The following is a 21,815-nucleotide window of genomic DNA, read 5'->3' on the forward strand; positions in this document are numbered from 1 at the left end:
TGCACCAGAAGCTCTGAAGAAATCTCCCGTGGGTCGACGGAATCTTCCCCCTGCAACCGCAGGCACCAAAAAGCTGCATTACCGGTCCCTTGGGTCTCCTCTCAGCTCGACGAGCGAGGTCCCTCGAATCCAGCGAAGCTGTCCAAGTGACCCCCACAGTCCAGTGACTCTTCAGCCCAAGTTTGGTGGTGGTAAGTCCTTGCCTCACCTCGCTGGGCTGCATTGCTGGGAACCGCGACTTTGCAGCTACTCCGGCCCCTGTGCACTTCCGGCGGAAATCCTTCGTGCACAGCCAAGCCTGGGTCCACGGCACTCTAACCTGCATTGCACGACTTTCTAAGTTGGTCTCCGGCGACGTGGGACTCCTTTGTGCAACTTCGGCGAGCACCGTTTCACGCATCCTCGTAGTGCCTGTTTCTGGCACTTCTCTGGGGGCTACGTGCTTTAGTGAGGGCTCTTTGTCTTTCTCGACGTCCCCTCTCTCTGCAGGTCCATTTTGCGACCTCCTGGTCCCTCCTGGGCCCCAGCAGCGTCCAAAAACGCCAAAGGCACGATTTGCGTGTAGCAAGGCTTATCGGCGTCCTTCCGGCAGGAAAGTACTTCTGCACAACTCTCCAATGCGAGAGGAATCCGTCCACCAAAGGGGAAGTCTCTAGCCCTTTTTGTTTCTGCAGAAACCTGAGCTTCTTCTGTCCAGTCGAAGCTTCTTTGCACCTGCAGCTGGCATTTCCTGGGTATCTGCCCATCTCCGACTTGCTTGTGACTTTTGGACTTGGTCCCCTTGTTCCACAGGTACCCTAGATTGGAAATCCACAGTTGTTGCATTGCTGGTTTGTGTCTTTCCTGCATTATTCCTCTAACACGACTATTTTGTCCTTAGGGGAACTTTAGTGCACTTTGCACTCACTTTTCAGGGTCTTGGGGAGGGTTATTTTGCTAACTCTCACTATTTTCTAATAGTCCCAGCGACCCTCTACAAGGTCACATAGGTTTGGGGTCCATTCGTGGTTCGCATTCCACTTCTGGAGTATATGGTTTGTGTTGCCCCTATCCCTATGTTTCCCCATTGCATCCTATTGTAACTATACATTGTTTGCACTGTTTTCTAAGACTATACTGCATATTTTTGCTATTGTGTATATATATCTTGTGTATATTTCCTATCCTCTCACTGAGGGTACACTCTAAGATACTTTGGCATATTGTCATAAAAATAAAGTACCTTTATTTTTAGTATAACTGTGTATTGTGTTTTCTTATGATATTGTGCATATGACACTAAGTGGTACTGTAGTAGCTTCACACGTCTCCTAGTTCAGCCTAAGCTGCTCTGCTAAGCTACCATTATCTATCAGCCTAAGCTGCTAGACACCCTATACACTAATAAGGGATAACTGGGCCTGGTGCAAGGTGCAAGTACCCCTTGGTACTCACTACAAGCCAGTCCAGCCTCCTACAATTTCCTGTTCCCAATTCTATGTTCTCTACCTGCTCCGTTGGTTCCTTGTGTTTGGTGATGGCTTGGGGAAATACAATGCTTAAACTTTGAATGTAGTGATCACTAAACGAAACATCTTGAATTTTATATTCAGACACATAAGTAGTAAAATTATTTGATAATAATATAAAATCAATTATTGTGTTAGCGTGTCTACCATTGAATGTGGGTTTTAACTGTGGTTTACAATAATTTAAGCTATTGCACAAAAGGAGGTTGAATTTAAACACCGTTTCATTCAGCAAATTACCATAATGATTATGTGTAAAATGGTATGAGTCGTCATCTCCACCTGTGCCAAAAAGGCAAAAAAATTTCACAGATTGAGGACACAGATGTGTATTAAAGACCCCCCCAACACAATAAAAGTCTCATTGTACGCTGAGTTACATAGTCGGTCCAGATCTTCCTGCAACAACTTAAGAACAGAAAAAAAACTTTGTTGAGGCACATTATTGTAGAAGTTAATAACCACCATTTGGGCAATGATTCTTAAATTACATGAGATCAGTTGATAAAATGAGTTTGAGATTTGTCTTACATCCTTAATTAAGTTGAACTTGTTGGAAATGAAAGTGCACAGACCACCTTTTGCCCTGCCCCGTGAGCAAGGGACGGCGGGGTGTGAAATGTCCTAAAACCATTTATGTGAATAGGGTCCGTGGACCAAGTCTCAAGTAAGCTCACCCAATGAAAGGATCGAATATATTCTAACCAGTCTTCATTCTTACTTTTCGAGCGCAGACCCGCCACATTCCAAAATCAAAATGTGTAATCCTTTCTCCCAGTTCTAATCCATTGCCCCACAGAAAACTAGTTGCTGTGTCTTTTGACTGGATGGAGAATCCACTTATTGGCACTACGTTATTAGCAAGTTGACTCAGTTCAACATCCATCTCCATCTGTCCACCTTCATTACTCTCCACCAAACCATGCCCCCTCTTTGATGGGTCGGAGACTGGGATTAGTGTAGTAGTTGTAGGCCCACCCACTTCCTCATCAGATGATAGTCAATCGACACCTTCTAAAGAGAGGGCATGAAAACTATTTTTGGTTGGAATCGAATAATATCTTTCCGACCTAACTGTTTGTTTGTCAAAATTGGGGCCAAAACGGACCTGGTCAATATTGTGCGTATAGAAAAAACCCAGAGGCAACAGTATGGTACCATAGTCCGTAATCCGCCGTGGACTTAGGTGGCTCAAAATGTCTTCGACCAGTTTCGGAGATTTAAAAGAGAGTACCACGCAGTCACCACTAAATAACTTCTAATTCTTTCCCACGCATTTTACCCTCCTAACCATTTTAATATCCTCAAAGAGAACTTCTGTCAAGCCAGATTTCATGTGGGCTCCAATCCAATTCAAGGATTTATTCCTCAGCACTGTCCATGATTCCCTGTGATCCCCAGAAAGCGTGGGGACATTTGCCAAGACTATCACATAGGGAGTTGCTGCAGGTGGCAGATCTAATGTATCTCTTGATGTTAAGGAAGGATCTCGGGGGAGTTTCAGACTGGTCAATGTTTCCCCTCTATTTAACCGTACTTTTTGATGTGGGGAACTGCTGGTACTAGCTAGTGGAGGGCGTAAGTCTACGTGTCTTTGGATGGGCTGATGCGTATGTAGTGACTGTTTATGCACTGGTAGGGGGTTACTATTTGAGCCTAATTCGTCACAATATTGAGAGGTGACGGCTGTTGCACTAACACTTGCAAAGTGAGCCTTCATTAGATTAAACATTGTCTCCACGTTTCCCTCCAATCGTGTTAAACGTTCAATCATTTGGTCAAAGAGGGGTCTAACTAGTTGTTCCAGAGAGTTAATACTCTCTGAGAGATTGATTTCCGTATTCACTATAGGTTGTGCGTCCCTATGACCATGTTTTGAATTCTCACAGCGAGAGTGGGCGTGTTGAGTAGGTTCAATGAGTGAGGGTCCAGGATTATCTCGACTAATCTTATCAAGTGGCTCTTGACTGGGGGCTTTATCCTTACTAAGTAATTTGGGTTTCCTTAAACGTTTAGTAGGAGGTGGATGGTCGCCATCATCCGAAATGAAATCAGTTATATCCTGAATGCACCCATTCTTACCTCTAATTTGAGGTCCAGTTACCAGTAGATTAGTTGAATTTAATGGTGGGGGAAAATGGGGAAGGTCAGAAGATTGAGTTAAAATCCTTTCCTCAACATTAATAATTTGTTTATCAATTGCCCCCATAGCTCCTGAAATAAATGTTAATATTGTTGAGTGATCTTTCTGGGAGGAAGTGTCTTTTAAGCTGGATTGCTTCCTTTTACCCATTCTCGCTGGAAATACAGTGTTCCTTACTAATAGAAGTAGTGGGGCTGAGTAAAAGAAAATGTTATTTGTCTATAGCAGGAATGAGACAAAAAGAAAAAAAGTTACCTCCCACAGTGCCAAGGGGCTGTTTTGCGATGTCAGAGAGGCAAAATTAAAGCACTGCTTCAATAAATCAGGAAAGGAGGATAAGCAAAAGTACCTGTTAAGGCGTAGGTGCCCAAACTAGTGATTGCAGAAAAGATATCAGGGAGGTGGCCCAGCCCAACTTCTGCCAGGCGCTGACGGGCACAGGACGGGCCCGCCTTTGGCCCGGGCGCCGCCCGCGCGCGCCCCGCAGGGCGGGAGCGCAAGATCAGATTTAAAGGGCTCCTGCCCTTGTTCCCCTGGCTGCCGCCTCCTTCACCGGCAATACGCGCTTCCCGCGGGGCGGGAGCGCGAGATCAGATTTAAAGGGCTCCTGCCCTTGTTGCCCTGGCCGCCGCCTCCTTCACCGGCAATACGCGCTTCCCGCAGGGCGGGATCGCGAGATCAGATTTAAAGGGCTCCTGCCCTTGTTCCTCTGGCCGCCGCCTCCTTCACCGGCAATATGCGCTTCCCGCAGGGCGGGAGTGCAAGATCAGATTTAAAGGGCTCCTGCCCTTGTTCCCATGGCCGCCCCTTGTTCCCCTGGCCGCTGCCTCCTTCACCGGCAATACGCGCTTCAGGCTAGTGACTAAATTTACCAATTCACGTTGGCATACTGGTACACCCATATAATTCCCTAGTATATGGTCCTGAGGTACCCAGGGTATTGGGGTTCCAGCAGATCCCTATGGCCTGCAGCATTTCTTTTGCCACCCATAGGGAGCTCTGACAATTCTTACACAGGCCTGCCAGTGCAGCCTGCGTGAAATAACATCCACGTTATTTCACAGCCATTTACCACTGCACTTAAGTAACTTATAAGTCACCTATATGTCTAACCTCTACCTGGTAAAGGTTGGGAGCTAAGTTACTTAGTGTGTGGGCACCCTGGCACTAGCCAAGGTGCCCCCACATCGTTCAGGGCAAATTCTCCGGACTTTGTGAGTGCGGGGACACCATTACACGCGTGCACTATACATATGTCACAACATATGTATAGCGTCACAATGGTAACTCCGAACATGGCCATGTAACATGTCTAAGACCATGGAATTGTCACCCCAATGCCATTCTGGCATTGGGGGGACAATTCCATGATCCCCCGGGTCTCTAGCACAGAACACGGGTACTGCCAAACCTCCTGAAACCCTACTATGGCAGGGCTGATCTCACACTGCTCATGACAACTGATGAGGGACAGAAAGAAGAGAGTGACCCTCTCCCTGATTGTAGGAAAGTACCATCTTGCCTGGCCTGTTACCCCTATTTTCACTGTATGTATGTTTGTTTTTGCCCTTATGTCACTGGGATCCTGCAAGGCAGGACCCCCGTGCTCATAATGTATGCCCTGTATGTGTTCACTGTGTGGTGCCTAACTGTATCACTGAGGCTCTGTTAACCAGAACCTCAGTGTTTCTGCTCTCTCTGCTTTCTCAAATTGTCACTGCAGGCTCGTGACTAATTTTACCAATTCTCATTGGCACACTGGAACACCGATATAATTCCCATGTATATGGTACGTAGGTACCCAGGGTATTGGGGTTCTAGGCGATCCCTATGGGCTGCAGCATTTCTTTTGCCACCCATAGGGAGCTCAGACAATTCTTATACAGGCCTGCCACTGCAGCCTGAGTGAAATAACGTCCACATTATTTCACAGCCATTTTTCACTGCACATAAGTATCTTATAAGTCACCTTTATGTCTAACCCTCACTTGGTGAAGGTTAGGTGCCAAGTTACTTAGTGTGTGGGCACCCTGGCACTAGCCAAGGTGCCCCCACATTGTTCAGGGCAAATTCCCCGAACTTTGTGAGTGCGGGGACACCATTACACACGTGCACTACACATAGGTCACTACCTATGTGTAGCGTCACAATGGTATCTCCGAACATGGCCATGTAACATGTCTAAGATACATGGAATTGTCACACCAATACCATTCTGGTAATGGGGGACAATTCCATGATCCTCCGGGTCTCTAGCACAGAACCCGGGTACTGCCAAACTGCCTTTCCAGGGTTTCCACTGCAGCTGCTGCCAACCCCTCAGACAGGTTTCTGCCCCCCTGGGTTCTGGGCAGCCCAGGCCCAGGAAGGCAGAACAAAGGATTTCCTCTGATAAAGGGTGTTACACCCTCTCCCTTTGGAAATAGGTGTGAAGGGCTGGGGAGGAGTAGACTCCCCCAGCCTCTGGAAATGCTATGATGGGCACAGATGGTGCCCCTCTCTGCATAAGCCAGTCTACACTGGTTCAGGGATCCCCCAGCCCTGCTCTGGCGCGAAACTGGACAAAGGAAAGCAGAGTGACCACTCCCCTGACCAGTACCTCCCAGGGGAGGTGCCCAGAGCTCCTCCAGTGTATCCCAGACCTCTGCCATCTTGGATTCAGAGGTGTTGGGGCACAATGGACTGCTCTGAGTGGCTTACCTCTTTCAGTAGCCACGCCTCCTTTCTTAGTAGCCAAACCTCCTTTTCTGGCTATTTAGGGTTTCTCCTCTGGGCTATTCCTCAGATAACGAATTCAAGAGCTCACCAGAGTTCCTCTGCACTTCCCTCTTCAACTTCTGCCAAGAATCGACCGCTGACTGCTCCAGGACGCCTGCAAAACCGCAACAAAGTATCAAGATGACTACCAGCAACATTGTAACACCTCATCCTGACGGCTTTCTCGACTGTTTCCTGGTGGTGCATGCTCTGAGGGCTGTCTGCCTTTACCCTGCACTGGAAGCCAAGAAGAAATCTCCAGTGGGTCGACAGAATCTTCCCCCTGCCAACGCAGGCACCAAACTTCTGCATCACCGGTCCTCTGGGTCCCCTCTCATCCTGACGAGCGTGGTCCCTGGAACATAGGAGCTGGGTCCTAGTGTCTCCCACAGTCCAGTGGCCCTTCTGTCCAAATTTGGTGGAGGTAAGTCCTTGCCTTCCCACGCCAAACAGAAAACCTCTGTACTGCGTGATTTGCAGCTGCTCCGGGTTCTGTGCACTTCTCCAAGGATTCCTTTGTGCACAGCCTAGCCTGGGTCCCCAGCACTACGTCCTGCATTGCCCAACTCGCTGAGTTGGACTCCGACGTTGTGGGACCCCAACACCACCACCCTACTCGCCAACCTCGGTCTCAAGCAACTGCTGAACACCCCCACCCACATCGCTGGACACATGCTCGACCCCATCTTCTCTGCCAGCAACCACGTATTCTTCAGCCACTCTTCCGAGATACACTGGACCGACCACATATGTGTCCACTTCACCTTCAGACGCAAGACCCACCACCCTCGCACACAACCTATCACCCGCAGACCTTGGAACAAAATCTCCACAGAACAGCTACTCTCCACTCTCAACCACAACCAATCTGCCATCACCTCCGACGCCAACAACGCAGCCCTCAACCTCACAAAGTGGATCACCAACTGCGCTGACAACCTTGCCCCCCTCAGACGCCTCCCAAGACAGACCAACATCAGGAAACCTCCACGTTTCACAGACGCCCTCAAAGAATCCAAGAAAACCTGGCGTACCCTCAAAAAAACCTGGCGCAAAGAACACATCGCAGAAAATATGTCAGCCCTCAAAATCACCACCCGTGAACACCACCAGCTGATCCGCGCCACCAAAAGAGCATCCTTCATAGAGAGACTGGACAAGAACACCCACAACAGCAAAGAACTCTTCAACATCGTCAAAGAGCTCTCCAATCCCAACGCCAGCTCCAACTTCATCACGCCCTCACAAGAACTCTGCAACTCCCTCGCCACCTTCTTCCATCGAAACATCACCGACCTACATGACAGCTTCGGACCACAGATCCCGCCGACCACCACAGAACTCACAGCCCCAACCATCACCCTCAACACCTGGACACCCATCAACGCCAAAGAGACCAGAACTACCATGAACACCATTCACTCCGGTGCCCCCTTGCTGTGGTCTGGGCACCGAAGAAGTTGAGGCCATACCTGTTTGGCACTCACTTCATTGTTCAGACAGACCACAAACCTCTACTTTGGCTAAAACAAATGAAAGGTGAAAACCCTAACTTGTTGAGGTGGTCCATATCCCTACAGGGAATGGACTATACAGTGGAACATAGACCTGGGAGTACCCACTCCAATGCAGATGGACTCTCCAGATATTTCCACTTAGACAATGAAGACTCATCAGGGCATGGCTAGTCTTATTGTCCTTCGTTTGGGGGGTGGTTGTGTAGGAAAGTACCATCTTGCCTGGCATGTTACCCCCATATTTCAATGTATATATGTTGTTTTAGTTGTATGTGTCACTGGGACCCTGCCAGCCAGGGCCCCAGTGCTCATAAGTGTGCCCTGTATGTGTTACCTGTGTTATGACTAACTGTCTCACTGAGGCTCTGCTATCCAGAACCTCAGTGGTTATGCTCTCTCATTTCTTTCCAAATTGTCACTAACAAGCTAGTGACCAATTTCACCAATTCACATTGGCATACTGGAACACCCTTATAATTCCCTAGTATATGGTACTGAGGTACCCAGGGTATTGGGGTTCCAGGAGATCCCTATGGGCTGCAGCATTTCTTGTGCCACCCATAGGGAGATCTGACAATTCCTACACAGGCCTGCCAGTGCAGCCTGAGTGAAATAACGTCCACGTTATTTCACAGCCATTTACCACTGCACTTAAGTAACTTATAAGTCACCTATATGTCTAACCTCTACCTGGTAAAGGTTGGGAGCTAAGTTACTTAGTGTGTGGGCACCCTGGCACTGGCCAAGGTGCCCCCACATTGTTCAGGGCAAATTCCCCGGACTTTGTGAGAGCGAGGACACCATTACACGCGTGCACTATACATATGTCACAACATATGTATAGCGTCACAATGATAACTCCGAACATGGCCATGTAACATGTCTAGGATCATGGAATTGTCACCCCAATGCCATTCTGGCATTGGGGAGACAATTCCATGATCCCCGAGTCTCTAGCTCAGACCCGGGTACTGCCAAACTACCTTTCCCGGGGTTTCACTGCAGCTGCTGCTGCTGCCAACCCCTCAGACAGGTTTCTGCCCTCCTGGGGTCCAGCCAGGCTTGACCCAGGAAGGCAGAACAAAGGACTTCCTCAGAGAGAGGGTGTTACACCCTCTCCCTTTGGAAAAAGGTGTTAAGGCTTGGGAGGAGTAGCCTCCCCCAGCCTCTGGAAATGCTTTCATGGGCACAGATGGTGCCCATTTCTGCATAAGCCAGTCTACACCGGTTCAGGGATCCCCCAGCCCTGCTCTGGCGTGAAACTGGACAAAGGGAAGGGGAGTGACCACTCCCCTGACCAGCACCTCCCCTGGGAGGTGCCCAGAGCTCCTCCAGTGTGCTCCAGACCTCTGCCATCTTGGAAACAGAGGTGCTGCTGGCACACTGGACTTCTCTGAGTGGCCAGTGCCAGCAGGTGACGTCAGAGACTCCTTCTGATAGGCTCCTTCAGGTGTTGCTAGCCTATCCTCTCTCCTAAGTAACCAAACCTCCTTTTCTGGCTATTTAGGGTCTCTGCTTTGGGGAATTCTTTAGATAAAGAATGCAAGAGCTCATCAGAGTTCCTCTGCATCTCTCTCTTCACCTTCTGCCAAGGAATCGACCGCTGACTGCTCTGGAAGCCTGCAAAACTGCAACAAAGTAGCAAAGACGACTACTGCGACATTGTAACGCTGATCCGGCCGCCTTCTCAACTGTTTTCCTGGTGGTGCATGCTGTGGGGGTAGTCTGCCTCCTCTCTGCACTAGAAGCTCCGAAGAAATCTCCCGTGGGTCGACGGAATCTTCCCCCTGCAACCGCAGGCACCAAAGAACTGCATCACCGGTCTTCTGGGTCTCCTCTCAGCATGACGAGCGAGGTCCCTTGAACTCAGCAACTCTGTCCAAGCGACTCCCACAGTCCAGTGACTCTTCAGTCCAAGTTTGGTGGAGGTAAGTCCTTGCCTCCCCACCCTAGACTGCATTGCTGGGAACCGCGTGTTTTGCAGCTACTCCGGCTCCTGTGCACTCTTCCAGGATTTCCTTTGTGCACATCCAAGCGTGGGTCCCCGGCACTCTAACCTGCAGTGCACGACCTCCTGAGTTGTCCTCCGGCGTCGTGGGACCCTCCTTTGTGACTTCGGGTGAGCTCCAGTTCACTCCACTTCGTAGTGCCTGTTCCGGCACTTCTGCGGGTGCTGCTTGCTTCTGAGTGGGCTCTTTGTCTTGCTGGACGCCCCCTCTGTCTCCTCACGCAATTGGCGACATCCTGGTCCCTCCTGGGCCACAGCAGCACCCAAAAACCCTAACCGCGACCCTTGCAGCTTGGGGTGGGCTATTTTTCTAACCCTCACTGTTTCCTTACAGTCCCAGCGACCCTCTACAAGGTCACATAGGTTTGGGGTCCATTCGTGGATCACATTCCACTTCTAGAGTATATGGTTTTTGTTGCCCCTATCTCTCTGTGCCCCCATGCATTCTATTGTGACTATACATTGTTTGCACTGTTTTCTATTGCTATTACTGCATATTTTGGTATTGTGTACATATATCTTGTGTATATTTGCTATCCTCATACTGAGGGTACTCACTGAGATACTTTGGCATATTGTCATAAAAATAAAGTACCTTTATTTTTAGTATATCTGTGTATTGTGTTTTCTTATGATATTGTTCAAGTGACACTAGTGGTACTGTAGGAGCTTCACTCGTCTCCTAGTTCAGCCTAAGCTGCTCTGCTAAGCTACCTTTTCTATCAGCCTAAGCTGCTAGACACCTCTCTACACTAATAAGGGATACCTGGGCCTGGTGCAAGGTGTAAGTACCCCTTGGTACTCACTACAAGCCAGTCCAGCCTTCTACAGTGGGGCACAGAGAGGGTGCCAGGGTCACATAGTGCTTGTAGGGAGTAGTATCCGTTCCTGTTTCTGAAGCAGGGCATGGGGGTGTTTCAGAAGCAAGGCATGGGGGTGTTTGAGAAGCAGGGCATGGAGGTGTTTGAGAAGCCGGGCATGGGGGTGTTTGAAAAGCAAGTCATGGGGGTGTTTGAGAAGCAGGGCATGTGGGTTTGTCAGAAGCAAGGGGTGTTTCAGAAGCAGGGGGTGGTATGGGTGAGCAGTGGGGCAAAGAGAGGGTGCCAGGACACATAGGGGGTCATTCTAACCCTGGCGGCCGGTGACCGCCAGGGTCACCGACCACGGGAGCACCGCCAACAGGCTAACGGTGCTCCCGAGGGCATTCTGACCGCGGCGGTTCAGCCGCGGTCAGAAAGGGTAAACCGGCGGTCTCCCGCCGGTTTACCGCTGCCCCATTGAATCCTCCATGGCGGCGGAGCGCGCTCCGCCGCCATGGGGATTCAGACACCCCCTACCGCCATCCTGTTCATGGCGGGAAACCCGCCATGAACAGGATGGCGGTAGGGGGTGCCGCGGGGCCCCCGTAAGAGGGCCCCGCAAAGTATTTCAGTGTCTGCTTGGCAGACACTGAAATACGCGACGGGTGCAACTGCACCCGTCGCACCCCTGCAACTACGCCGGCTCAATTCTGAGCCGGCGTCCTCGTTGCAGGGGCATTTCTGCTGGGCCGGCGGGCGCTCTTTTGGAGAGCGCCCGCCGGCCCAGCGGAAATGTCTGAATGGCCGCCGCGGTCTTCTGACCGCGGTGCGGTCATTCGGCGGCGGAACCTTGGCGGACGGCCTCCGCCGTCCGCCAAGGTCTGAATCACCCCCATAGTGCTTGTGCGGAGTGGAATCCCTTCCTGTTTCAGAAGCAAGGCATGGGTTTTTTTCAGAAGCAGGGCATGGGGGTGTTTCAGACGCAGAGGGTGGTGTGGGTGAGCAGTGGGGCACAGAGAGGGTGCCAGGGTCACATAGTGCTTGTGGGGAGTAGTATCCCTTCTTGTTTCTGAAGCAGGGCATGGGGTTGTTTCAGAAGGAGGGCATGGGGGTGTTTCAGAAGCATGGCATGGGGGTGTTTCAGAAGCCGGGCATGGGGGTGTTCGAAAAGCAGGGCATGGGGGTGTTTCAGAAGGAGGGTGTGGTGTAGGTGAGCAGTGTGGAACAGAGAGGGTGCCAGGGTCACATAGTGCTTCTGCGGAGTGGAATCTCTTCCTGTTTCAGAAGCAGGGCATGGGGGTGTTTCAGAATCAGGGTGTGGTGTGGGTGAGCAGTGGGGCACAGAGAGGGTGCCAGGGTCACATTGTGCTTGTGGGGAGTGGAATCCCTTCCTGTTTCAGAAGCAAGACATAGGGGTGTTTGAGAAGCAGGGGGTGGGGGTGTTTCAGAAGCAGGGGGTGATGAGGGTGAGCAATGGGGCACAGAGAGGGTGCCAGGGTCACATAGTGCTTCTGCGGAGTGGAATCCCTTCCTGTTTCAGAAGCAAGGCATGGGGGTGTTTCAGAAGCAAGGCATGGGGTGTTTCAGAAGCAGGGCATGGGGGTGTTGGAGAAGCCGGCATGGGGTGTTTCAGAAGCAGGGCATTGGGGTGTTTCAGAAGCAAGGCATGGGGGTGTTTGAGAAGCAGGGCATGGGGGTGTTTCAGAAGCAGGGGTGGTGTGGGTGAGCAGTGGGGCACAGAGAGGATGCCAGGGTCACATAGTGCTTCTGCGGAGTGGAATCCCTTCCTGTTTCAGAAGCAGGGCATGGGGGTGTTTCAGAAGCAAGGCATGGGGGTGTTTCAGAAGCAGGGCATGGGGGTGTTTCAGAAGCAGGGGGTGGTGAGGGTGAGCAGTGGGGCACAGACAGTATGCCAGGGTCACATAGTGCTTATGGGGAGTGGAATCCCTTCCTGTTTCAGAAGCAAGGCATGGGGGTGTTTGAGAGTCAGGGCATGGGCATGTTTCAGAAGCAGGGCATGTGGGTGTTTCAGAAGCAGGGGGTGGTGTGGGTGAGCAGTGGGGCACAGAGAGGGTGCCAGGGTCACATAGAGCTTGTGCAGAGTAGAATCCCTTCCTGTTTCTGAAGTAGGGCATGGGGGTGTTTCAGAAGCAAGGCATGGGGATGTTTCAGAAGCAGGGGGTGGTGTGGGTGAGCAGTGGGGCACAGAGAGGGTGCCAGGATCACATAGTGCTTGTGCAGAGTAGAATCCCGTCCTGTTTCTGAAGCAGGGCATGGGGGTGTTTCAGAAGCAAGGCATGGGGGTGTTTTAAAAGCAGGGGGTGGTGTGGGTGAGCAGTGGGGCACAGAGAGGATGCCAGGGTCACATAGTGCTTGTGCAGAGTGGAATCCCTTCCTGTTTCAGAAGCAAGGCATGGGGGTGTTTCATAAGCAGGGAATGGGGGTGTTTCAGAAGCAGGGGGTGGTGTGGGGGAGCAGTGAGGCACAGAGCGGGTGCCAGGGTCACATAGTGCTTGTGCGGAGTGGAATCTCTTCCTGTTTCAGAAGCAAGGTATGGGGTGTTTGAGAAGCAGGGCATGGGGTGTTTCAGAAGCACAGCATGGGGGTGTTTCAGAAGCAGGGGGTGGTGTTGGTGAGCAGTGGGGCACAGAGAGGGTGCCTGGGTCACATAGTGCTTCTGCGGAGTGGAATCCCTTCTTGTTTCAGAAGCAAGGCATGGGGGTGTTTCAGGAGCAAGGCATGCAGGTGTTTCAGAAGCGGGGTGGTGTGGGTGAGCAGTATGGCACAAAGAGGGTGCCAGGGTCACATAGTGCTTCTTCTGAGTGGAATCCCTTCCTGTTTCAGAAGCAGGGCATGGGGGTGTTTCAGAATCAGGGGGTGGTGTGGGTGAGCAGTGGGGCACAGAGAGGGTGCCAGGGTTACATAGTGCTTGTGGGGAGTGGAATCACTTCCTGTTTCATAAGCAAGGTATGGGGTGTTTGCGAAACACGGCATGGGGGTGTTTCAGAAGTAGGGGGTGGTGTGGGTGAGCAATGGTGCACAGACAGTATGCCAGGGTCACATAGTGCTTGTGGGGAGTGGAATCCCTTCCTGTTTCAGAAGCAAGGCATCGGGGTGTTTCAGAAGCAAGGCATGCAGGTGTTTCAGAAGCGGGGGTGGGATGGGTGAGCAGTGGGGCACAGAGAGGGTGCCAGGGTCACATAGCGCTTGTGGGGAGTAGTATCCCTTCCTGTTTCTGAAGCAGGGCATGGGGATGTTTCAGAAGCAAGGCATGGGGGTGTTTGAGAAGCCGGGCATGGGGTTGTTTGAAAAGCTAGGCATGAGGGTGTTTGAAAAGCAGGGCATGGGGGTGTTATAGAAGCAGGGCATGTTTTTTTTTTGAGAAGCAGGGGTGGTGTGGGTGAGCAGTGGGGCACAGAGAGGGTGCCAGGGTCACATAGTGCTTGTGGGGAGTAGTATCCCTTTCTGTTTCTGAAGCAGGGGAAGGGGGTATTTCAGAAGCAAGGCATGGGGTTGTTTGAGAAGCCGGGCATGGGGGTGTTTGAAAAGCAAGGCATGGGGGTGTTTGAGAAGCAGGTCATGGGGGTTTTTCACAAACAGGGCATGGGGGTGTTTCAGAAGCAGGGGGTGGTGTGGGTGAGCAGTGGGGCACAGAGAGGGTGCCAGGGCACATAGTGCTTGTGCGGAGTGGAATCCCTTCCTGTTTCAGAAGCAAGGCATGGGGGTGTTTCAGAAGCAAGGTATGGGGGTGTTTCAGAAGCAAGGTGTGCTGTGGGTGAGCAGTGCGGCACAGAGAGGGTGCCAGGGTCACATAGTGCTTGTGCAGAGTGGAATCTCTTCCTGTTTCAGAAGCAAGGGAAGGGGGTGTTTCAGAAGCAGGGCATGGGGGTGTTTCAGAAGCAGGGTGTGGTGTGAGTGAGCAGTGGGGCACAGAGAGGGTGCCAGGGTCACATAGTGCTTGTGGGGAGTGGAATCCCTTCCTGTTTCAGAAGCAAAGCATGGGGGTGATTGAGAAGCAGAGCATGGGGGTGTTTGAGAAGCAGGGCATGGGGTGTTTGAAAAACAAGGCATGGGGGTGTTTCAGAAGCAGGGCATAAGGGTGTTTGAGAAGCAGGGCATGGGGGTGTTTCAGAAGCACGGGGTGGTGTGGGTGAGTATTGGGGCACAGAGAGGGTGCCAGGGCACATAGTGGTTGTGCAGAGTGGAATCCGTTCCTGTTTCAGAAGCAAGGCATCGGGGTGTTTCAGAAGCAAGGCATGCGGGTGTTTCAGAAGCGGGGGTGGTGTGCGTGAGCAGTGGGGCACAAAAAGGGTGCCAGGGTCACATAGTGCTTGTGCGGAGTGGAATCCCTTCCTGTTTCAGAAGCAAGGCATGGGGGTTTTTCAGAAGCAGGGCATGGGGGTGTTTCAGAAGCAGTAGGTGGTGTGGGTGAGCAGTGGGGCACAGAGAGGGTGCCAGGGTCACATAGTGCTTGTGGGGAGTAGTATCCCTTCTTGTTTCTGAAGCAGGGCATGGGGTTGTTTCAGAAAGAGGGCATGGGGGTGTTTCAGAAGCCGGGCATGGGGGTGTTCGAAAAGCAGGGCATGGGGGTGTTTCAGAAGGAGGGGGTGGTGTAGGTGAGCAGTGGGGCACAGAGAGGGTGCCAGGGTCACATGGTGTTTCTGCTGAGTGGAATCCCTTCCTGTTTCAGAAGCAAGTCATGGGGGTTTTTGAGAAGCAGGGCATGGGGGTGTTTCAGAAGTAGGGGTGGTGTGGGTGAGCAGTGGGGCACAGAGAGGGTGCCAGGGTCACATAGTGCTTCTGCGGAGTGGAATCCCTTCCTGTTTCAGAAGCAGGGCATGGGGGTGTTTCAGAAGCAGGGGGTGGTGTGGGTGAGCAGTGGAGCACAGAGAGGGTGTCAGGGTCACATAGTGCTTCTGAGGAGTGGAATCCCTTCCTGTTTCAGAAGCAAGGCATGGGGGTGTTTGAGAAGCAGCGTATGGGGGTGTTTCAGAAGCACGGGGTGGTGTGGGTGAGCAGTGGGGCACAAAGAGGGTGCCAGGGTCACATAGTGCTTCTGCGGAGTGGAATCCCTTCCTGTTTCAGAAGCAGGGCATGGGGGTGTTTCAGAATCAGGGGGTGGTGTGGGTGAGCAGTGGGACACAGAGAGGCTGCCAGGGTCACATAGTGCTTCTGCGGAGTGGAATCCTTTCCTGTTTCAGAAGCAAGGCATGGGGGTGTTTCAGAAGCAAGGCATGGGGGTGTTTCAGAAGCAGGGCATGGGGGTGTTTGAGAAACCGGCATGGGGTGTTTCAGAAGCAGGGCATTGGGGTGTTTCAGAAGCAAGGCATGGGGGTGTTTGAGAAGCAGGGCATGGGGGTGTTTCAGAAGCGGGGGTGGTGTGGGCGAGCAGTGGGGCAGAGAGAGGGTGCCAGGGTCACATAGTGCTTCTGCGGAGTGGAATCCCTTCCTGTTTCAGAAGCAGGGCATGGGGGTGTTTCAGAAGCAAGGCATGGGGGTGTTTCAGAAGCAGGGCATGGGGGTGTTTCAGAAGCAGGGGGTGGTGTGGGTGAGCAGTGGGGCACAGACAGTATGCCAGGGTCACATAGTGCTTATGGGGAGTGGAATCCCTTCCTGTTTCAGAAGCAAGGCATGGGGGTGTTTGAGAAGCAGGGCATGGGCATGTTTCAGAAGCAGGGCATGGGGGTGTTTCAGAAGCAGGGGGTGGTGTGGGTGAGCAGTGGGGCACAGAGAGGGTGCCAGGGTCACATAGTGCTTGTGCAGAGTAGAATCCCTTCCTGTTTCTGAAGCAGGGCATGGGGGTGTTTCAGAAGCAAGGCATGGGGGTGTTTCAGAAGCAGGGGGTGGTGTGGGTGAGCAGTGGGGCACAGAGAGGGTGCCAGGGTCACAAAGTGCTTGTGCAGAGTAGAATCCCTTCCTGTTTCTGAAGCAGGGCATGGGGGTGTTTCAGAAGCAAGGCATGGGGGTGTTTCAGAAGCAGGGGGTGGTGTGGGTGAGCAGTGGGGCACAGAGAGGATGCCAGGGTCACATAGTGCTTGTGCGGAGTGGAATCCCTTCCTGTTTCAGAAGCAAGGCATGGGGGTGTTTCATAAGCAGGGAATGGGGGTGTTTCAGAAGCAGGGGGTGGTGTGGGGGAGCAGTGAGGCACAGAGCGGGTGCCAGGGTCACATAGTGCTTATGCGGAGTGGAATCTCTTCCTGTTTCAGAAGCAAGGTATGGGGTGTTTGAGAAGCAGGGCATGGGGTGTTTCAGAAGCATGGCATGGGGGTGTTTCAGAAGCAGGGCGTGGTGTGGGTGAGCAGTGGGGCATGGAGAGGGTGCCTGGGTCACATAGTGCTTCTGCGGAGTGGAATCCCTTCCTGTTTCAGAAGCAGGGCATGGGGGTGTTTCAGAACCAGGGGGTGGTGTGGGTGAGCAGTGGGGCACAAAGAGGGTGCCAGGGTCACATAGTGCTTCTGCGGAGTGGAATCCCTTCCTGTTTCAGAAGCAGGGCATGGGGGTGTTTCAGAACCAGGGGGTGGTGTGGGTGAGCAGTGGGGCACAGAGAGGGTGCCAGGGTTGCATAGTGCTTGTGGGGAGTGGAATCCCTTCCTGTGTCAGAAGCAAGGGATGGGGGTGTTTGAGAAGCAGGGTGTGGGGGTGTTTCAGAAGCAGGGGGTGGAGTGGGTGAGCAGTGGGGCACAGAGAGGGTGCCAGGGTCACATAGTGCTTCTGCGGAGTGGAATCCCTTCCTATTTCAGAAGCAAGGCATGGGGGTGTTTCAGAAGCAAGGCATGGTGGTGTTTGAGAAGCAGGGCATGGGGGTGTTTGAGAAGCAGGGCATGGGGGTGTTTCAGAAGCAGGGGGCGGTGTGGGTGAGTAGTGGGGCAGAGAGAGAGTGCCAGGGTTACATAGTGCTTGTGGGGAGTGGAATCCCTTCCTGTTTCATAAGCAAGGTATGGGGGTGTTTGAGAAGCAGGGCATGGGGGTGTTTCAGAAGCAGGGGGTGGTGTGGGTGAGCAGTGGGGCACAGACAGTTTGCCAGGGTCACATAGTGGTTGTGGGGAGTGGAATCCCTTCCTGTTTAAGAAGCAAGGCATTGGGGTGTTTCAGAAGCAAGGCATGCGGGTGTTTCAGAAGCGGGGGTGGTGTGGGTGAGCAGTGGGGCACAGAGAGGGTGCCAGGGTCACATAGCGCTTGTGGGGAGTAGTATCCCTTCCTGTTTCTGAAGCAGGGCATGGGGGTGTTTCAGAAGCAAGGCATGGGGGTGTTTGAGAAGCCAGACATGGGGGTGTTTGAAAAGCAAGGCATGGGGGTGTTTGAAAACAGGGCATGGGGGTGTTATAGAAGCAGGGCATGGGGTGATTCAGAAGCAGGGGTGGTGTGGGTGAGCAGTGGGGCACAGAGAGGGTGCCAGGGCACATAGTGCTTTTGGGGAGTAGTATCTCTTCCTGTTTCTGAAGCAGGGCAAAGAGGTGTTTCAGAAGCAAGGCATGGGGGTGTTTGAGAAGCAGGGCAAGGGGTTGTTTGAGAAGCCTGGCATGGGGGTGTTTGAGAAGCAGGGCAAGGGGTTGTTTGAGAAGCCTGGCATGGGGGTGTTTGAAAAGCAGGGCATGGGGGTGTTTGAGAAGCAGGGCATGGGTTTTTTTCACAAACAGGGCATGGGGGTGTTTGAGAAGCAGGGCATGGGGGTGTTTGAAAAACAAGGCATGGGGGTGTTTGAGAAGCAGGGCATGGGGGTGTTTGAGAAGCAGGGAATGGGGGTGTTTGAGAAGCAGGGCATGGGGGTGTTTCAGAAGCACAGGTGGTGTGGGTGATGTGAGAAAGTAGCCTCTTTCTAGCCTTGTTACCCCAACTTTTGGTCTGTTTGTGAGTGTATGTCTGGGTGTTTTCACTGTCTCACTGGGATCCTGCCAGCCAGGGCCCAGTGCTCATAGTGAAAACCCTATGTTTTCAGTATGTTTGTTATGTGTCACTGGGACCCTGCTAGCCAGGACCCCAGTGCTCATAAGTTTGTGACCTATATATATGTGTTCCCTGTGTTATGCCTAACTGTCTCATTGAGGTTCTGCTAACCAGAACCTCAGTGGTTATGCTCTCTCTTTACAAATTGTCACTAACAGGCTAGTGACCAATTTCACCAATTCACATTGGCATACTGGAACACCCTTATAATTCCCTAGTATATGGTACTGAGGTACCCAGGGTATTGGGGTTCCAGGAGATCCCTATGGGCTGCAGCATTTCTTGTGCCACCCATAGGGAGCTCTGACAATTCTTACACAGGCCTGCCACTGCAGCCTGAGTGAAATAACATCCACGTTTCATTCACACATAAGCTTTATTCTGCCAACACACCATCAAAGCGATACAATACAATACAATATAAATATAAATAAACATCATAATATCATACGAAATTTAAAAAGAATAAAATCCATGTTTGCCCGACTTAGAACAATTTCAAATCATTGTAAATAAAAGATGCATATGCGCCATGCCGTTACTAAGAACTTGCTTACTGCATAAATTGTCACATTTGAATTATGGCTTTTTAAAATTCTCAAAGCTAAAACCTATTTCCTTAAGTTCAATTCCCGACAGATTTTGCGAATCCATTTAAACCTTGGGGTTGAGTAAGCGAGACCAAAAAACATAAAATGTTCTACTGTTTCGGAAGAAGTGCCACATGCAGGACAAATATCAGAGCTTAACTTAGGTCCCCATCTGCTCGTCAGGGCCTTCAAAGGAAATGTTCCGAATCGAAATCTGGCATACAGACTTTTGCCTAGTAAATCAGGTATTATATCTAGATATAGTTCGAACTCTGGGTAACATTTGAAATCAATAAACAAATTAGTTAAATGACCATTTGATTTTTGGGAAATGTAATTATTACCTATGTGGGACCAGTAAGCTCCTTTCAGTGCTTTTACATGGGACTTCACAAGTTGCTGGGGATTCTCCCAAAAGTTCCTCAATCCCAGCGTACAAAACCAACTGGATACGTGTTTAATCCATGGGATGGACATAGAGTTAGGGCTTTTTAACAATTCTAATAAAGAAGACTTATATATGGCCAGTTCGGGGACTATCCAAAGCCTCACCCAATATAATAGAGGCCGTAAGATAATTAGGTCAGCCATTCGTTTAAACCCTAGGTCTAAAAATAGAGGGGTTAATGGGGTGCTAGTAGGGCCCGTCTTGGCCCGGGCGCGCCCGCGCGCGTCCCGCAAGGCGGGAGCGCTATTTCAGATTTAAAGGGCTCCTGCCCTTTGATGTTAGAGTCTGTGCCTTCCTCGGCACCTTGGTTATCCTGCTGCTATCTGACATGCCCCAAATCTCTGCGCCGTAAACAGCAGCACCCTGTGCCTTAGCCACGTAAATCTTTACTGCTGGAGACACAACTTTAGCGATCGTATTCCTATAAAGGCGCAATATGGATGCTGCCCGATGTTGCAAAAGCCCAGCACTCTTGCCAACTTGTTCCTCCCAAAGGAGTGAATCTGTAAGTCTCACACCCAAGTAGTCAATGGAGCTAACCTGGTCCAAAATAGCTCCATCTAACCTAATAGTACATTTCTTACGAGGGGCAGAGCGAAGCACCATCAGTTTCGGTTTCTTCGAGTTCAGCTCTAGACCAAAATTCCAGCAGAATGATTTAAATCTGTCCACAAGAATTTGCAAACCCATAGGGGTTTTTTAAATCAATAGAGAATCATCTGCAAAAAGGAGAATAGGGATTTTCTGATTGACTATGGTGGGAGCATCATTCTGACATGTCATTAATTCTTGGACCACCTCGTTGATGAATAAAGAAAACAGAAGTGGTGCAAGCACACATCCCAGACGGACACCTCTTTTAATGGGAAATTTGTTAGTCAATTCACCTTGATTGCCCCATCTTACTTGCGCGTATGTGCCTTCATGCATGCGTATCAGTAGATGGATAATATCGGGTGGTGCCCCTATTTTGTGTAACACTCCCCAAAGCTTATCTCTTGGGACCAAATCAAAAGCAGAGCGCAGATCAACAAAAGCGACATATAAAGTTTGCTTTGCCAGGACTACGTATTTCCAGTGTAGCACGGACAACCTAAAAGCTTGGTCAACCGTGCTAACTCTAGAGCGGAACCCTGCCTGAAGCGGTGAAAGGATCTGCTGCTCTGTCACCCAGCTCGATAGTCTAACTAGCAGCTGTTTGGCAAAGATTTTTTGTAAGTTGTCGATTAAACTGACCGGTCTGTTATTGATTGGAAGATTTACATTACCCTTTTTATAGATTGGGATAATTTCTGCACCCTTCCACGTCTCAGGGATCTGTCCTCCTTTTGTGATTTTATTTGACAGTAGGTTAATATACCAGGTCCATATAGATAACTCTGATTTGTAAAGGTCGCCTGGAATTTTATCGGGACCTGGGGCTTTACCTGACTTCAAAGAGTTGATAGCATCTGCAGTTTCTTCTAAGGAGAAACAAATATAACTCTCAGAGTTATATAGATTCCCATCAGGTGGAGAAGTGGCAAGGTTAGCATTTGGTAAAATAAGGGGGCCCAATCCCACTTTATCGCAATCAGCAGCCCCATTGGAGATAGTTCCTTCATAAAGGAGAGTGAAGTGCTCCACCCAGGTTCCGGGTTGGATATGGTTCCTTAGATTGGACCTACCCCCTCTCTCGTGCTTAGTCAACAGTTCCCAGAAAAGCGTATTGTTGTTTGCTTTTGTAGCATCTAACAAATCCTGCCAAATAACATCTTCCCAAGTTTTCTTTGATTGTAAAATTGTCTTTTTATACATACATCTTGCTTGTTTAATCACCCCCGGGGTCCCGGCCTTTTATGGCCTTTTTTAGCTCGGTCTTAGCCCTCATACATACATCATTAAACCATCTACTGTTAGACAAAACTCAGCGTTGCCGGCTTACCATGGCTGCCTTTTTATAAAAAACACTTTGAAATTTGACCATCATATCTTCGTGAATATCAAGAAGTGGGATGGCTTCAGGCTCAAGGTCTTCGTAAGCTGACAAATTATCTAAAAACACTTGATAAATCTCACGTAGCAAATAGGGGTTTGACATAACTTTGGGCCACCTCACCT

Source organism: Pleurodeles waltl, unplaced genomic scaffold (assembly GCF_031143425.1).
Source record: "Pleurodeles waltl isolate 20211129_DDA unplaced genomic scaffold, aPleWal1.hap1.20221129 scaffold_65, whole genome shotgun sequence".
Taxonomy (NCBI): domain Eukaryota; kingdom Metazoa; phylum Chordata; class Amphibia; order Caudata; family Salamandridae; genus Pleurodeles; species Pleurodeles waltl.